The 17,727-nt window shown below is 38.2% G+C and overlaps 1 protein-coding gene and 1 long non-coding RNA gene across 7 annotated transcripts in view; one reads left to right on the top strand and one right to left on the bottom strand.

Annotated features, from left to right (window-relative positions):
* Positions 1–17,727, top strand: part of EYA1 (EYA transcriptional coactivator and phosphatase 1) — a 325,931-nt gene that overhangs the window by 254,309 nt on the left and 53,895 nt on the right. The window lies entirely within an intron of this gene.
* On the bottom strand, positions 1,706–17,126 carry LOC309646381. Its single transcript, XR_014255323.1, has 2 exons — positions 9,442–17,126; positions 1,706–9,085 (listed from the first exon to the last, which is right to left on the bottom strand). It is a non-coding gene; the product is annotated as an uncharacterized lncRNA (long non-coding RNA).

The raw sequence follows: 17,727 nt of genomic DNA, 5'->3' as shown, positions 1-17,727 counted from the left end.
TTGAGATGTTTAAATGTAAGCTTACCCTTTGTTTATAAGTTGATGGGGGTTGGGAAGAGAACAACTTCAGAAAGCCTGGTTGGGGAAACTCTTCCTGAGCATGACCCTTTGAGCCTGAGGTCAGAATGACCTGAAGGGTCTAGTTGAGAATGTGCCTATCAGGAGAAAGAGTGTTCTAAGCAGAGGAAACAGCAAGCACAGAGGCAGGAAAGGGTTTGATGTTTGAGAGACAAAGAGGCCGGTGTTGCCTAGCTTAGTGTTGGAGATGCAGAGTCAAGAGAGGTGTGGGCTGGGATGAGGGCAGGTACAAAGCGCCTCCCAACCATGGTCAGCAGGGTTAATCTCATTGCACATGCCGTAGGAAATCCTTGGAAGACTTTGAACGGGGACGTGACAAGGTCTGATTTAGATTTTTAGATTACTTTGGTTGTGTGTGGAGGATTAATGGTATGGGGAGAGGGGTGGGGGAACAGAGAGGAGGTTTCAGGGGTGATCTGATGCATTAGCAGTGCAGATGGAGAAGCTGATTGGATGATGGATTCTATTGTGTTACTGAGTCTAAGCTCGTACTCCTGACTGCACGACAGGCCAGTAATCGAGAGACAAGTTGTTGGGGCAAGGAATAACGACTTTATTCAGAAAGCCAGCAAACCGAGAAGATGGTGGACTCGTGTCCCAAAGAACCATCTTGCCTGGGTTAGAATTCAGTCTTCTTTTATACTGAAAGGGGAGGGAGTAAAGTCAAACATTTCCTGTTTCCCATCAGCCTCTGGAAGGGATGTGTTCATTTCTTCCTCCCTGCAGTCATTCACAGGTGGGCCTGCTCAGGATATTCCCTGTGAGCTAAACAAAGGTATTTTAGCTTAATGCTCATTACCTGGGAGGCAGGGTTCCCAGAGATGGGCCATTATGTATAATTTAAGCTTATAGGTGACATCCCTTTAGTGATTAACTTGTAGTAGAATACAAAAGGTTCTTCCCTATTACAATTGCAGATAGAGAATTAGGATTTAATTGGACTGTGCTGGCAGGCAGTAAGTAATAGGCTCAGGGTTTTGTCCTGAGCAGCCGGGAGAATAGTCATAGATTTGTTGAGATGGGGACAACTAATTTGGAGGGAAAATGGAGAGTTCAGTGTTATACTGGTTTGAAATGCCCATTAGACATCCACTTGGACTAGGCAAGGAGATACTTGGAAGGTGAGCCTGGGGCATGGGGGAGTGGTTGGGGCAGGATATGTCAGATTTAGTCAACAGTGCACAGCTGAGGATCAGAAGGTCCTCAGACACTATTAGCTTGCTTTCTTCCTAAACACCTTCTTTGTGCTGGGCACTCTTGGTCAGCCTGTGGTCTCATTGCTGGGACACGGCCCTTCCTGACTTCTGAAGATGCTACTGCTGAGGATGTTGAATTGTAGCCTGAGGCATGCAAGAAAGCTTGCTCCGTGTTCTCTTGATTAGAGAACTTTAGAGTCTGGGAGAACTGCTCTCAGATCTGATAATCATGTCTTGTAAAACTGTGTGGCTCAACAAGGATTCTTCCAAACAATAATAATAACCAAGCTAATCAGAACTTGCATCCCCCTAGAAAAATGGTACAGATGAACCGGTTTGCAGGGCAGAAATTGCGACACAGATGTACAGAACAAACGTATGGAGACCAAGGGGGGAAAGTGGCGGGGAGGCGGGTGGTGGTGTGATGAATTGGGAGATTGGGATTGACATATATACACTAATATGTATAAAATGGATAACTAATAAGAACCTGCTGTATAAAAAAATAAAATTAAAAAAAAAAAGAACTTGCACCCCTCTTGTTTACTCGGGGCACAGGAGAGAAATCTTAAAGCAGTTCAGGGGCGGGCCGCCTTTCTTGGAGCACAGGTTCGGGGATGTTCCTGGGCTTTGTCAAGGGAGCGTGTGGCTGTGCCTTACTCTTCAGGCATATAAAGCAGTGAATACCCGACAATGTGATCCCTGTCTGGTCTCTATGGGAACCAGATACTTGAGAAGTAGCTTAGTCACAGTAGCTCAGGCTCCTGGATGAGTAGGCTATTGAGTAAGGGGATACAGGATCTGGTTGATATAATGCAAAATTAGGGCATGTTATAGCAATATGTACCTCCAAAAAAGTTTGAGAATGTCCCACCTTCCATGTAATCCTAGCTGTGGGAAGCAGTCCTGCTGGGTGTTATAAGGGAGTGTTGTTTTATAACAAAGGTGATGGGAACAAAAAGAGGGTGCTAGCTACAGTTCAGATTTTAGGGAAGAGAAAAGAAACAGCATATTAGCAGGAAAATGAAGTCCATGGGTGTTACTGTAAATTAGGTTGTTGTTAATAATATCTGTCCTAGCTTTTTTTGTTTAATGCTTCTTTTTAAGTTGCTTTCAGACTAAATCCAAATTCCCCAGTTTTACTGAAGAAAACTCGTCTTGATATTTTTTGTTGAATGTTCTCTTTAAAATAGACAATGTAATAATCTAGTTGTTAATATCAAAGCACAGACCCCAGATTTGTATCTAAAATAAGTATTGTGCTGATGTCCCAAGCATTATTCCCTTTTTGTGGGAGGACTTCCCAAGATACCCAGTATCTTGATTGTTTTAATACTTTCTTTTTATTGTTGCTTTAACACCTGTGTCTCATACAGATTTGGGCTCGAATAGGTCTTCAAAGTCTTGAGCCTCACGCATTTTACACAAAAACCTAAATGTGAACACTTAGGACAGCATAAAGCTTAGCATTTTAAATTGTAGGCCCTACTTATTAAGAATCTCCTGTGTGTCCAAGACTCATTTAACTCAGCTTTAGTGCTCTGAAACTGCTATTGCCAAACCCATTTACAGATGAGGAAACTGAAGAGGTAGAGACCAAATGTGAAAAACACTTAGCATCATGTCTGGCATAAAATATGTATTAGTTGTATTTTCATGTAGCTGAACCTTGGCTGTCAAACAAAACAAAACAAAACAAAAAACTCCTTGAATCTGGCATAGTTGCTAGTGAGTAAATTATGGTAGTGTCTTTAAATTTTTGAAGTACCAATATGTGATAGGCCTTATGGTGTAATAGAAAGAGCATCATATTTGAATTCAGATAGAGCTAGACTCAGACCTAAGCTCTGATTTTCAGTTCATTGACCTTGGGCAAATTGTTTATCTATGCTGAGCCTTAGTTTCCATATCCATAAATCTGACTACTTATAATTGCTTTAAGAATTCATTGCTTTAAGTGCCAATGATCTCGCAATAAGGCTGGAGGGGAAAAAAAAAAAGATGTAAGTCGTGTCATGAATTTGAAGGGCCTTATTAATAGCAATAATCCAATGATAAAAACAGCATATGTCACTGATTGATCTTGTATCTGCTGTCTAAGCATTTGTTTTCTAATGTACCAGGCTTCTAGGAAGGTCCCCATTGTCATAGTGAATTTAGATCAACTAAAGCTCCCTAGTGAGTGAATTACTGTGATCATTCAGCACATTGATGAAAGAAAAATTTGACAGCAGTTTATCTAACCCATTTCATCAGAACACTCTAGGTAGCCAGTAAAGATAGCTGTCCTTACCCTGTTTTAGGGTAAGAACTCCCTAAAACTCCAAACTCTGTTGAGGGATAACCGCCTTCCATGGTGGCTATAGATGTCAAATTCTTAGCATGGCACCCAAGCAGCCAGACATCCAGTGTCCTCCTTGGGCTCTAGAGGATCTGGTTACTTAAACAGGATGATCTCTCTTTTGGAACCTCCAGACCGGGGGTTCATAAACTTTTTTGATAAAGGGTCAGATAATAAATATTTCAGGCTCTGTGGGCCATATCCTGTCATAACTATTCAGCTCTGCCCTGGTAGTGCAAAAACAGCCACAGATAACATGTAACTGAATAAATGTCAATAAAACTTTACTTATAGTTCCCAAGTTTGAATTTCTTGTAATTTTTACATGTCATGAAGTATGATCCTTCCACTGGATTTTAAAAATCTAGACCAGGGATTGACAGATCACATCTCATAGGCCAAATCTGGTTCGTGGCCTGTTTTTGTAGAACTTCCGAGCTAAGAACGTTGTTTGAAGTTTTAAAGGGTTATATATAAAAAAAAAGAGAGAGAGAGATGAAGAATTTGTCTCAGAAACCGTATATGGCCTGCAAAGTCTAAAATATGTTTTGTCTGTCCCTTTAGAGAAAAGGTTTGCCTGCCCTTGCTCTAGATCGTGGTCTGAACTTTGTGTTAGTTAATATTACTCCTGCCTTCAGGACATCAGGACAATTCAGTGACGGCCACAGTGCGGCTGACTAGACAGTAAACTCAGTGCAGGCATTGTGTGTCTGCATCTGGGGCCCCAATGAAGCACATGAATTTGTCAGGGTAGGCAGAACAGTGGTAACAAATAGGCCCCAAATCTCAGGGCTCAAACACAACAGAAATTTATCTGTTCCCTACTGAATGGTCTTGAGTGGATCTCCCAGGTTGCCTGGTTTAGGCAGGCTTTGGCACTGCAGATGATGGTTGTACCATCTCACCGTGTAGCTTCTGAGGCTTCTGTGATCCTTGTCATCAGCCTTCTAGCCCACAGGGAGAAGAAGCAGGGGAGAGCGTGAGTGGCAGGCTTTATGGGCCAGGCTTAGAAGGGTACATAACCTCTGCTCCCTTGGCCCAGTGCAAAGGAGACCAGGAGACGTAGCCTAGCTGTGTGCCCAGGAAGAAACAGAGAATGGGTTTTGGTGGATGGGTGGCAGTGGCAGCCATAGTTCTCAGCTAAGAAATATTCGACAAATGAGTAAAACCCAAAGCACACTTTCAAACCTTTGTGGTGGCTCTGGTCATCCCAGCAGAGCAGTGCCCTCGGGCTATGTGACAGGTGTGCTGAGTGGCCACTTGCTCCCAAAGGATTGTTCCCTGATGTTATCCTCTTCTTTGTGTATCAATGCCAAGTTAGATCAAAATGATGAAATAAATTAGGGTTCCCAATATAACCTTTGGAGACTGTGAATTGACATGGAACCTAAACTCTCAAAATGAACCAAAACACGATGTTTTTGACTATCAAAGGGATTTCCAGCTGAAAGAGCCTCCTTCATCCCCTTTTTTTGCCCTTATCCTGACAGCGGTTCTCTTTCCGTTTAACTGCCAGCCTCTTCCTCCTTACTGGCTGTAACACAGACTGAAATGTATGTTCCTGCTACCTTATTGAATGAAGCCTATTTTTCACGTTCATACATGTAAAAGGGAACGCAGTGAACAAACATGAATCACCACAGCTTTCCAACCACCATACTGGCCTGCCACCACCAGCTTTGGACCTCCCTTGCTCTAAGGCCTGGAGAAGCCCCTTGGAGATAATGCAAGTCTCACTTGTTCTGTCTTAATCTTCCCATCTATAAAATGGGAGCAATCACAGGGCTGTTGGGAAAACAATGGAAAGCACCTAGAAAAATACTCATAGGCACTTTGTAAATAAGAGCTATTATTGCTTACTTTGGTGGGTTCAGAGGAGGGAGGGAGAAATAGTGAGTACTTTGTTGTTCCAGGTAGCAGACTGGGAGAGGCGGAAGGAGAGCGTAACCATTTAGGGAAATGAGAGGCAAAGTGGCTGGATATCTATTAAGTACATATAGAGGATCGGACTTGCAGAAGATGAGTAGCAGAAAATGTATTGAAATGGTAATAAAAATACTGCACCTTTGTTCAGCTTTTACAGTCTGCACTGCCATCTCACATTCATTAAATATCCAATTAGTTCCTTCTTGTTTTCTAATGAGGAAGCTGTGGCTCAAAAGACTAAATGATTGGCCCAAGGAAGCACATCTGTTAACTGACAACATCAGGAATTTCATCTAGTCTTCTGATGGGCCCATCACCCTCAAAAGGGGGGTGCCAGGAGCCCTGAATGCCAGGATTTTGTGATGTGGGCTTGGGGATGCCGTGAACAATATTGAAACAGTAGAGCAACATGATGGACGTGTACCATTTGGAAGATTGATGTGATAGCAGAGAAGATTATTGAAGTCCTCCCGGTAGGAAATAATAAAGGTCTAAGAGAATGGCTGTGTAACTCTAGGAAGGAGAGAGAGATAGGAGAGTGGTTACAAGTGAAATCTAGATAGGTCTTTTGATTGGATTTAGCCGTGTAGGCTTTTTGCTGGCACTGCGTGGGCCCCAACTTGGCTAGATCTGTTCTGGCTTTCTTCTCCTTCCTCCCTCTTTGTACCACGTCTTGGCATCTGTCCCATGTTTGGGATTCATTGGGTTTTCTCCACAATCACAATTCATCTTTGGAATGGTGAAGTTCTTACCCTTATTCGCTACTTGGGTATTATTTTCATGATGTTGAAAGAGAGTCTCTTAAATAGGACAAAATTAGAGCAGTCGAGTGTCACATATCTAATCAGTAAAAATGACCAGATTAGCCCTACCACAAGTTTGGATTTTTTTCTTTTTAAAATCATTCAGTGTGTAATTCAGCTGTGATTTATTTTTCATGTGTGTACCTTCTCTCCTGGTAATCCAGATTATTTTTTAATTGACATCAGAGCTATGCCCAACTCCTAAACCTTGGCATTTCACACCAGCTGTTCAGTGATAGGGCCTTATAAAATTGCAAAAAGTTAATATACCATTGACGGTGTTGATAACTTTAGACAGGTTAGAGAAAAGAAAGAAAACAATGGAATCTTTGGGTCTCATAGGTTGTACATATCATTTACATAACACTTTTAGAAATATTTTTAAATGAAATAACATTTTAGCATTTTTTTTTTCTTCTCTCCAAGAAGGGAGCTAATTTTCTCATCTTATCTTTAATCCTTCCCTTGTGAGCAACCAGCATGGGGCCTTGAAAATAAGCCACTCCTGGACTCAGAGTGCCTGCCCATTCCTGTTTTTCAGCTTCTTTTTCTCCAAAACAAAAGATCCTGAATGGGGAGAATTTATTTTAAATGGCATTTGGGCCCTGTCTGTGGCTGTAATATTAGCATTCTAAACAAGGAGTTGCTTAAGGGGTCCAAAATGGGTATTTTTTTTTTTTCTTTCCTTTGATTGAGACTGGCCAAGATTTGTTGTTGCTTTGAGGATACTTTACAAGATTTTCACATTGACCAACAAATCCTCATAAACCTGTTCACATCCTTCGCATCACACCTCACTGGGCCACTTCAATCCCATAATTGTTCGCCAGTGGAGGCTTAGCTGCCCACATAGGATCAGAGCAGATAGAATTTTTAGAACCTTACGTTTTAGTCCACAAATTAAAAATGTAAGTACCATATCCCAGGGAACTAGTCAGACTTTCTGAAATAGTTGAACCATCTTCTGGCACCTCTTTCTAGCCTAAGATAAACTCTTTAAATAGCATTTTTAAAACATGATAGATTCTACTTTTTGATCCAAAGTATTAGAATAGCAATTGCCAGGATTCTGTATAGGTTTGATCACATAGATGTAGTGGGGTACATATTCAGATAGGAGAGATGCAAAAGACATTTATCATGTATTTAAAAGGTACTTGGAAATTGGAAATAATAATAGATAAAAATTAAAAAGCAAAATTAATTTTTTTGGCTTTCAGTAAAATAAACCCCCAGCATCACTGGTACTTTGTAGAACCCTATTACTATTACTGTAGAATTACTACAGTAATATTACTATATTACTATTACTGTAGAATTCCGATTACTCAGAATGCTGCAGCTATCTAATATTAGAACAACGACTTAGGTATTAAAATATTTCTTAAAGGTCTCAGCTTAAATAATTTGAATTGGATAAATGTATATTACCTTATACTTTTGCTTGGTTTGTTTCACTGTTAAATTTTTTTGATTTTCAGTTTAGAAAACTAAGATGGTAAAAGAAAAGGAATAAAAGGGCAAAATTTCAAGGGTGTGGAAATAGGAATCAGAGCTATGTTAACAATATGAACAATTTTTTCTTTTAATATTTTACTGGTATATCTAAGCAATAAAGAGAAATTGCTTTCTTATTAACATTTGGTGCTATTTTTAGTTGTTTTTACAGTAAAACTTAAGTGACTTATTCTTTTTGGACTACACAAGATCTAATGTAATATTTGGCATTGGAGCATTGTTAAACCAAAACTAAAAATCTTGGGATGTATCTTTTAAAATAGTCATATAAAAAAAGAGATATTTTTATGGCTAGATGAATGGTTAGCTTTAAGGTTTCTAGAGAAAGGACAAAGTATTTTATTTTTATACTCAAAATAACATTCTGGATCCTATTCTAAAAACCCAAAAAGAGATAAACAGGTTTTCCTCAAACTATCTATTTTGAGGCTCAAAGGGCCATGGACACTCTGAGCCAAAAATAGAATTTTGAGAAGGTAAATGAAAATGGGTTAAGAAAAGCATTTTTTAATCAGTCTCAGTTCGAGGGGTGGTAGATATGGGGGGTAGTCGTGTTTGCCATTAAAAATAGATTAAATTGCCATTGAAGCCACGAAATGAGAATTAGGGCTGAGTGCCTACCATCCTTCCAAACAGTTTTACAGATAGTTAAGATCAAATATCTTGTACAAATACTGGAATTAGCAATGCAGATGTAACTATGATATTTCTCAACATAAATGGCCAACGAAATAATCTGAGCAGCATGAACTTCAGCTTGGTCCCTGGAATAAAGCACAAGTCATGTCAGAAAGTACCCACTTCTGCTCCTCCCCACAGATCTGGATAAGATTCCATGCTAATGCCATGTGGTCTCCATGTTAGGACTAACCAAAATTTAAGACCCCATCCAAGGAATTTATCATAGTAGAAGTAGTAGATGGTACGCAGTTCCTTAGCCTTCTGGCCTATAGTAGTTTCGTTGTGAGTAATGATCACTGAAAACATCCATTAAATAATTCAGAAAATTGTACCACCAAATGGCACCATTCCAAGTTGCACACGCAAAACCACCCGTGTTATACAGGCTGTAGTACCTAAGACACACTTGGCTGTGCACCCCTCTCCTGCCAGAGTCACCATTTATCTCCTGGTCTGATACCAATGAGTCATTCAGAATGTCAGTCCTTTATAATTTCTTTTTTTTTAATTTATTTTTTATACAGCAGGTTCTTATTAGTTTTCTGTTTTATTTTTTATTTTTTAATTTTTTTTTGAATATTGTGCTTTTTTAAAAAAAATTATTTATTTTTATTTACTTATGGCTTTGTTGGGTCTTCGTTTCTGTGCGAGGGCTTCCTCTAGTTGTGGCAAGCGGGGGCCACTCTTCATCGCGGTGTGGCGGTGTGCGGGCCTCTCACTATCGCGGCCTCTCTTGTTGCAGAGCACAGGCTCCAGACGCGCAGGGTCAGTAATTGTGGCTCACGGGCCTAGCTGCTCTGCGGCATGTGGGATCTTCCCAGACCAGGGCTCGAACCCGTGTCCCCTACATTTGCAGGCGGATTCTCAACCACTGCGCCACCAGGGAAGCCCTAGTTACCTGTTTTATACATAATAGTGTATATATGTCAGTCCTTTATAATTTCTTGAATACATACATAGCAGTGTAATAGGTGCCTAGCCGTAATTCCTGCCTTCAGGGAGCTTATAAATTAATAAAGGAGGCAGTCGGTAGGAAATGGATGAATCTTCAACAGCAGTCCTTCATTGGGGCAAAACTGATCTAAACTAACGCCACTCTAAATCCACAAAGAGTGAAACCACAGAATGTCCAAAGGAATAACAATATTAGGAAGGAAACAAGTCTTCCTGTATTACTCATGACAAGTGTTCTCTAATAGCTACAATTACTTAGCTAGTAAGAAAGAGCCAATAATAGGATGTCAAATGATAACACTAGTGTTGTGAGCCAGAAAAAAAAGATCAGGATCCACAGGAGCTGCACAACCAAAAAATAAATGCCAGAGGCCCTAAATGAGATGCTTCTAGGGTTACTGCTATTCTTAAATTACACTGGGAATTCTCCTTTGCAGCCGATCAGCATTGCAATGTGACACTGCTGCTCCGAAATGTATAAGACATAGGTCCTGTGGCTTCCATGATAAATGTAGGAGTTTCTCTGGTTTTCTGGAAAAGACCATCCCATATGATAAAAATTAGTAGAGTTAATACAGGAAAAGCATTGTCTTCTGACCTACATCCTTCTGTATATGACAAATCTCACTTAAGTCTGAGTGCAGATTACCAAGCAACTCCTAGCATCTTTTCAATAAAAGGGAGATATGCTGAGGAATTTTGCAAGACTTTTGCAATTTTGACTTTTAAAACATTTTTTTGTCATTTTAAAAGTATGGTTTGAGTGTGCTTTACATTTTCAAAATAAATATTTTTAATCTATAGTTTCACCACCAAAAGACAACCAATCTGGACTCAGTGAATATTTTTTAAAAATTTATTATAGAAACTTCTAAACATCTACATAAGTAGATGAAATAGTATAATGAAACCCAGTGTAACCTCTGCCAGCTTTAACAATGATCAGATCCTAGTTCATCTTGTTGCATGTGTGTCCTTTACCACATCCCTCCCCTATCCTGCTCTACCCTAGGGTTATTTTTCAAAGCAAGTCCCAGAGATCGTATTATTTCATTTGTATGTATTTCAGTATGTATTTAAGACTCCATTAAAAGAATTTTTAGAATAGAAATAGATGTTACTCAGAACTTTAGCCATCTAGCAAAATTAATAATAATTTCTTAAAATCATTGAATGTCTAGTCAAGTTACATTTCTCCGGTTCTTTTTTTAATTTTAAATTGTAAAATACACGTAAGATAAACTCTACTTTCTTAGCAGTTTTTAAGCATACAGTTCAGTGGTATTAAATTCATCCACATTATTGTGCAACCAATCTCCAGAACTCTTTTGATCTTGCAAAACTGAAAGTCTATACTCATTAAATAACTCCCCATCCTCTCCTCCCCACAGCACCTGGCAACCACCATTCTACTTTCTGTCTCTGTGATTTTGACTGCTCTGTTATTTATTTATTTTTATTGAACTATAGTGGATTTACAATGTTGTGTTAGTTTCAGGTGTACAGCAAAGTCATTTAGGTATATATATGTTCTTTTTCAGATTCTTTTCCTTTATAGATTATTACAGGATGCTGAATACAGTTCCCTGTGCTATATAGTAAATCCTTGTTTTTTTTATCTTTTTATATATAGTGGTGTGTATCTGTTAATCCCATACTCCTAATTTATCCTTCCCCTTTGGTAACTATAAGTTTGTTCTTTATGTCTGTGAGTCTGTTTTGTAAATAAGTTGATTGGTATTATTTTTTAGATTCCACATGTAAGTGATATCATATATTTGTCTTTCTGTCTCACTTACGTCACTTAGTGTGATAATCTGATTTTGACTCTCCTGAATACTTCATATAAGTAAAATCATACAGTATTTGTCTTTTTGTGAGTGGCTTACTTCACTTAGCATGATGTCTTCAGGGTTCATTCACGTTGTATGCATGTGTCAGAATTCCTTTCCTTTTTATTTAAGGCTGAATAATACTCCATTGTATGGGTATGCCTCATTTTGTCTATTCATCTGTCAGTGGACACTTGGGTTGCTTTTACCTTTTAGCAATTGTGAATAAGGCTGCTATGAACATGGGTGTACAGATATTTCTTGGAGACCCTGCTTTCAATTATTTTGGGTACCAGAAGTAGAATTGCTGGATCACATAGTAACCCTATGCCTAATTTTTTGAGGAACTGCCATACTGTTTTTCTTAGCAGCTGTGCCAGCAGTGCACAGGGGTTCCAGTTTCTCTATATCCTCATCAACACTTGTTATTTTCCAGATTTTTTAATTTTATAGTAGCCATCCTAATGAGTGTGAGGTGGTATCTCATTGTGATTTTGATTTGCATTTCCCTAATGATTAGTTATGTTGATCATGTTTTCATGTGCTTGTTGACCATTTGTATATCTTCTTTTTTTTTAGCATTTTTTTCTTCCTGTTTTACTGAGATATAATTGACATCCAGCACTGTATAAGTTTGTGTACAGCATAATGATTTGACTTACATACATCTTGAAATAATTATCACAGTAAGTTAAATAAACAAAAAAGAAAAAGTATTTTTTACCTGTGATGAGAACTCTTAGGATTTATTCTAACAACTTCCATATATATCATACAGCAGTGTTAATTATATTAATCATGTTGTATATTACATCCCTAGCATTTATTTTATAACTGGAAGTTAGTATCTTTTGACCACCTTCATCCAATTCCTCATCCCCCCACTTCCCACCTCTGGTAACCACAAATCTGATTTTTTCTATGAGTTTGTTTTCTTTTTAAGTATAATTGACCTACAACACTATGTTTGTTCCTGGTGCACAACATAGTGATACGATGTTTCTATTATATATCTTCTTTAGAGAATATCTATTCAAGTTCTTTGCCCATTTTTTAATCGTGTTGTTCATTTTTTGTTGCTTAGTTGTAGGTGTTCTTTGTATATCCTGGATATTAACCTCCTATCAGATATGAGTTTCAATATTTTCTACTATTCCATATGTTGCCTTTTCATTCTGTTAATTGGACCCTTTGATGCACAGAAGTTTTTAGATATAGTCAAATTTATCTATTTTTTCTTTTCTTGCCTGTGCGTTTGGTGTCATAGCCAAGAAGTCACTGCCAGATTCAGTGTTATGAAGCTTTACCCCTAAGAGTTTTATAGATTCACTGTTAGGTTTAGGCCTTTGATCCATTTTGAGTTCATTTTTGTCTATGGTGTAAGGTAAGGATCCAACTTTATTCTTTTGCATGTGGATATCCAGTTTCCCCACACCATTTGTTGAAAAGACTGTCTTTTCCTCATTGAATAATCTTAGCACCCTTGTTGAAAGTCATTTGACCATATATGTAGGAATTTATTTCTGAGCTCTCTGATGTATTCCATTGGTCTATATGTCTGTCTTTATATATCACTCTATACCACACTGTTTTGACTACTGTGGCTTTGTAACTAAGTTTTGAAATCAGAAAGTGTGAGACCCAACTTTGTTATTCTGTTTCAAGATTGTTTTGGCTATTTGGGGTCCCTTGAGATTCCATATGACTTTTATGATGGATGTTTCTGGTTTTGCAAAACCATCATTGAAAACTTGATAGGGTAAATCACTTTGGGTATATTGACATCTTAATATTAAGTCTTCCATCCATGAACATGGAATGTCTTTCCACTTATTTGTGTCTTCTTTGATTTCTTTCAGCAACATTTTGTAGTTTTCAGTATACCAGTCTTTTGCCTACTTGGTTACGTTTATTTCTAAGTATTTTATTCATTTTGATGCTATTTTAAATGAAATTGTCTTAACTTCCTTCCTGGATTGTTCATTATTAGTATATAGAAATGCAATTGACTTTTGTGTCCTGATTTTGTATCCTGTAACTGTGCTGAATTCATTTATTAGTTCTAACAGTTTTTAGAAACTCTTTGGCGTTTTCTACATATAAGATCATGTCATCTGTGAAAAAAGAAATTTTACTTCTTCCTTTCCTATTTGGATGCCTTTTATTTCTTTTTCTTTCTTACTGAATTGCTCTGGCTAAGACTTCCAGTACTATGTCAACTAGAAATGGCAAAAGCAGGCATCCTTGTCTTGCTCCTGGTCATAGAGGAAAAGCATTCAGACTTTAACCATTGAGTATGATGTTCCCTGTGGGCTTTTCATTTATGTCCTTTTTTGTATTGAGATAGTTTCCTTCTATCCTCTGTTCCTAGTTTGTAAAGTGTTTTTCTCCAGTGGTTTTATAATTTTTTTACAGTTTATTGTATGTCTCTTACGTGTCTTTAATCTGTACATTCTCACTCAATCTTTTTTTTTAACCTTGCTTATTTCTGTTGAAATAACCAGATCATCTGTCTTATAGAGTGTCTGAGAGTCTGGGTTTTCTTGATTGCATCTCCATTGTGTTCCTTTGTCACATATTCTTTTGTCCCCTGTATTTCCTGTGAATTAGTAGCTAGAGCCAGAAGCTTAATTAGATTCAGGTTTAATGGTTTGTTTGTTTGTTTTGATCAAGACTTCATAGGTGGGGTATATCCTTCCAGTAAGAGATGTGTAATGTCTGGTTGCTCTTGTTTTAAACTTCAGTTTGCTGGTTGGACAGTCTCCTCTAACAATCCATTGTAATTATCCTGTAAATCCTTTCTTCTTGGCTCAAAGTTAGTTGATTAGGAAGGAGAAAACTCCAGAGTTTTGGGCGTGGGTGGGGGGGGGGTAGTTAAACCACAAGTTCATTAACTCAGCAGAACCAAGCATATGTGGATGCACATCAGAAATAAAAAGATGAGACAGTGCTTGTTGCAAATAACTAGCCCATACTTACTTTTGGTGAGGCAAAGTGTTGAGATAAACCTAAACCACTTTCTGAATTTAGAGATTTTCTCAAATATCTTCTCTCCTTGAATATCTCTCCAGTATTAGTGCAGATCCTTGTTAAGGCTTCCTGGTCACCTCTAGGAGACAGATAGATATCCTCAGTGGCTCATGCAGGTGCCACATTCCTTTATTATCTTTTCAACAGCATAGTGAATTTCAGTTTACCAGCCATAGTTCTGAGTCAGTGAACTAATGTGATTAATCTATAGGTTTGCTTGATGCTTGGTGGGTAACTTTAAAGGTAAATCCAACTCTGCCCCTTGAGGCTTAAGTCTAGCCTTAGGCATTTAATCTACAGGCAGTTTCCTTGTAAATCTCAGTGTAAGAATACTATTTAACAGAGGTTTATGTACAGTGTATATACATTGTAATCTTGACTTGGAAGTGATCAACTATTTACATTAGGGAAAGAATGCTATGCTCACATCAGAGAGCTGAGAAATGGAATACCTTTCCCTGGTAGTTAATCACATGACAATCAGAGTTGCTATTTGAGGAAGAACTAATACTAGAAGACTCCACTTTTCTTTCTTGTTATGGTAGCTGATAATTTTGTATGATGTTGATATTCTTAAAGTAGTCCCACAAATTTATCCTTTGACCCTACCACAAACAAGACCTCTCTGAATTATTATGTTGTTCCTCAAATGCTAAAACATAACATCGTTTTGCGAATACTGAAATTTTTCAGGGACTATACATTGAAGGTACTAAATTTGGAACGTACCTCAGTAATTAACTGTTTATTGCCGTTTATCACTACCAGCCATTTGTTGATAAACTTGGGCAGAGTCAAGATTTTTCCAAGACCTGTTCTTCCAAGTCATTTGTTAATTGACTGTAAGCAATGGATTTGGGCTGTGCTTAAGTGCCTGCTCACAAATCTCACCCTTTAATGATTAAAGGGTATAAGCTAACAGGTGTATGTGACCCACCCATGGAGATCACACTGCTTGGCTGTGCAAGTAATTGGTTTATTTTTTAAAGAACACTTCTAGGTTTCTACTGAATTGGTGCAGTATTTGGTTCCTATCTGAATGACACTTCCTCCCCTTTAATTCCTAGATCTTCAGAGTATGGGACAACACCTTTGCCAGTTTGCTAGAGTTGGGTCATCTCTCCTAGTGATGAGAAGCTTGGTTGACATCTTTTGGGAGAACCAATGACACTTCCTCCTAGGAGTGGTCACACTGCATGTTCCCCATTTAACATCCACACAAATCAGCTTTACTGATGATTGGTCTCTTAAAAACACAGTCACCTCAAAAATATTGGCATGAGGAATTTAGGGTTGCCCTTATCTTTAAAAAGCATGAACTTCACATCCAATCTGAGTGCAGAATGTTAATGCATCTTTTTGTAGTGGAGACATGGTGTCCCATGTTCAGATTGATCTGCTGTTATTACTGTAGTATAGTGATAGTAGAAATCACCACCACCACCCGTAGTAGCAGCAGCAGCAGCAGCTTAATACTTGGCAGGCGCTATGTTCAGAACTTTAAATGTATTACCAATTTAATCCTTCAGAAAAACCTGTTGTATTCTTGTTTTACTGATGAGGGACCTGAGGTCCAGGGGTTTAAGTAACTGAACTTGCCCACCACACAGCTAGTGAATGGCAAAGTTAGAATTCCAATCTAGACTCCATGACTGCAAAGCCTATGGTACGACCACCATGAGAGTGTGCACTTCCAGTATCTTTCTACCCTGTATGCCTGCAGGTTGGAAGCACAATTATCATGGAAGAAGCTCCTTCAATTTCTGTAACATGTAGCAAAAAAGTACCCCTGCCAGTGCCTTGTGCTGGGGTTAGTTTTAGACCTAGTTCAGTCAAGAGATGAACTGGATGGCATCCTTGTAAGCTCTGATCACAAGGAGTTTCATTACTTGTCATCCTGAGAGAATTCCTAGATTGATGTGTGGAAGTAATGACACAGCCCTGCGGTCACAACAGTGTCTTCATTGGTGTTTGAGTCATGGTGAAATCAAATTTCTGAACTGCTGTGGATTGTGCCTACTGAAAAGTGCATTTTTAGTGACGCTTGAAGTTTATCAAATGCCCTAGCTCATCTGTAAAGCAAAACAAGGCAACAAGAGCCCATATTCCTAGTCCTCCAGTGTTCTAATACCCACATACATTTACAGACACCCTTTTCTTTCATTTACTTCAAATCACATTATAGTTTTTCAACATGTTACTTCAAGACATGAATCTTCCTAGAAGATGAATTTAATGGCATTTCAGCATTTCTGTGCACCGATTTTGTCGAGAATTTCTTCTTTTTAAAGCATTTTCATCACATGAGGATCTAGTGTAATAGCAGTGATCAGGCTAAAAAAAAAAAATCAAGGAACAGTAAAAGAATGACAACAGGCCAGGGATGATGCTGATGATTTGAATACAGGATGATAATAACTTTAGTCTCTGTGGGCAGCTCTGTGTTCTAGAAACAGGAGAAAAAGATCTTGAGGGAATGGGATAATTAAAGATCACTGGATAGAAGATGAGAGCAAAACAATTGTTTTAGGCTTGGGTCTAATTTATCTGTATAATGTTGCTTTCTCTTCAATAGACATAACCATTTTTGACTTACACAAAACAGCCCTGGGTAGCCTAGCATTGCAACGAGTTCCTTCACCTTATTTTCATGACTTTAAGCAGACAACTGCAATTTTTTTTAAGTTGAAGTATAGTTGATTTACAATGTTCTGTTAGTTTCTGGTGTATAGCAAAGTGATTCAGTTACATATATATATATATATAGAGAGAGAGAGAGAGAGAGAGAGAGAGAGAGAGAGAGAATATATATATATACATATTCTTCTTCAGATTCTTTTCCATTATATGTTGTTACAAGATATTGAATGTAGTTCCCTGTGCTATACAGTAGGTCCTTGCTGTTTATCTGTTTTATATGTAGTGGTGTGTATCTGTTAATCCCAAACTCCTGATTTATCCCTCCCTCCCCCTCTTTCCCCTTTGATAACCATAAGTTTGTTTTCTATGTCTGTGAGTTTATTTCTGTTTTGTAAGTAAGTTCATTTGTATCTTTTTTTAGATTCCACACATAAGTGATATTATATGATATTTGTCTTTCTCTGTCTGACTTATTTCACTTAGTATGATAATCTCTAGGTCCATCCATGTTGCTGCAAATGGCATTATTTCATTCTTTTTTATGGCTGAGTGATGTTCCATTGTATATTTGTACAACATCACCTTTATATATTCATCCATTGATGGACATTTAGGTTGCTTTGCAATTTACTATCATATCAAAATAATTTAAGATCAGGGTTAAATTTAATTCCTGTGTGTGTATGTGTGTGTGTGTGTGTGTCTGTGTGTGTGTGTGTGTGTGTGTG

Source organism: Balaenoptera physalus, assembly GCF_965194825.1.
Source record: "Balaenoptera physalus genome assembly, chromosome: 17".
Lineage (NCBI taxonomy): Eukaryota > Metazoa > Chordata > Mammalia > Artiodactyla > Balaenopteridae > Balaenoptera > Balaenoptera physalus.
This window is presented reverse-complemented; position numbering and strand designations above follow the sequence as displayed.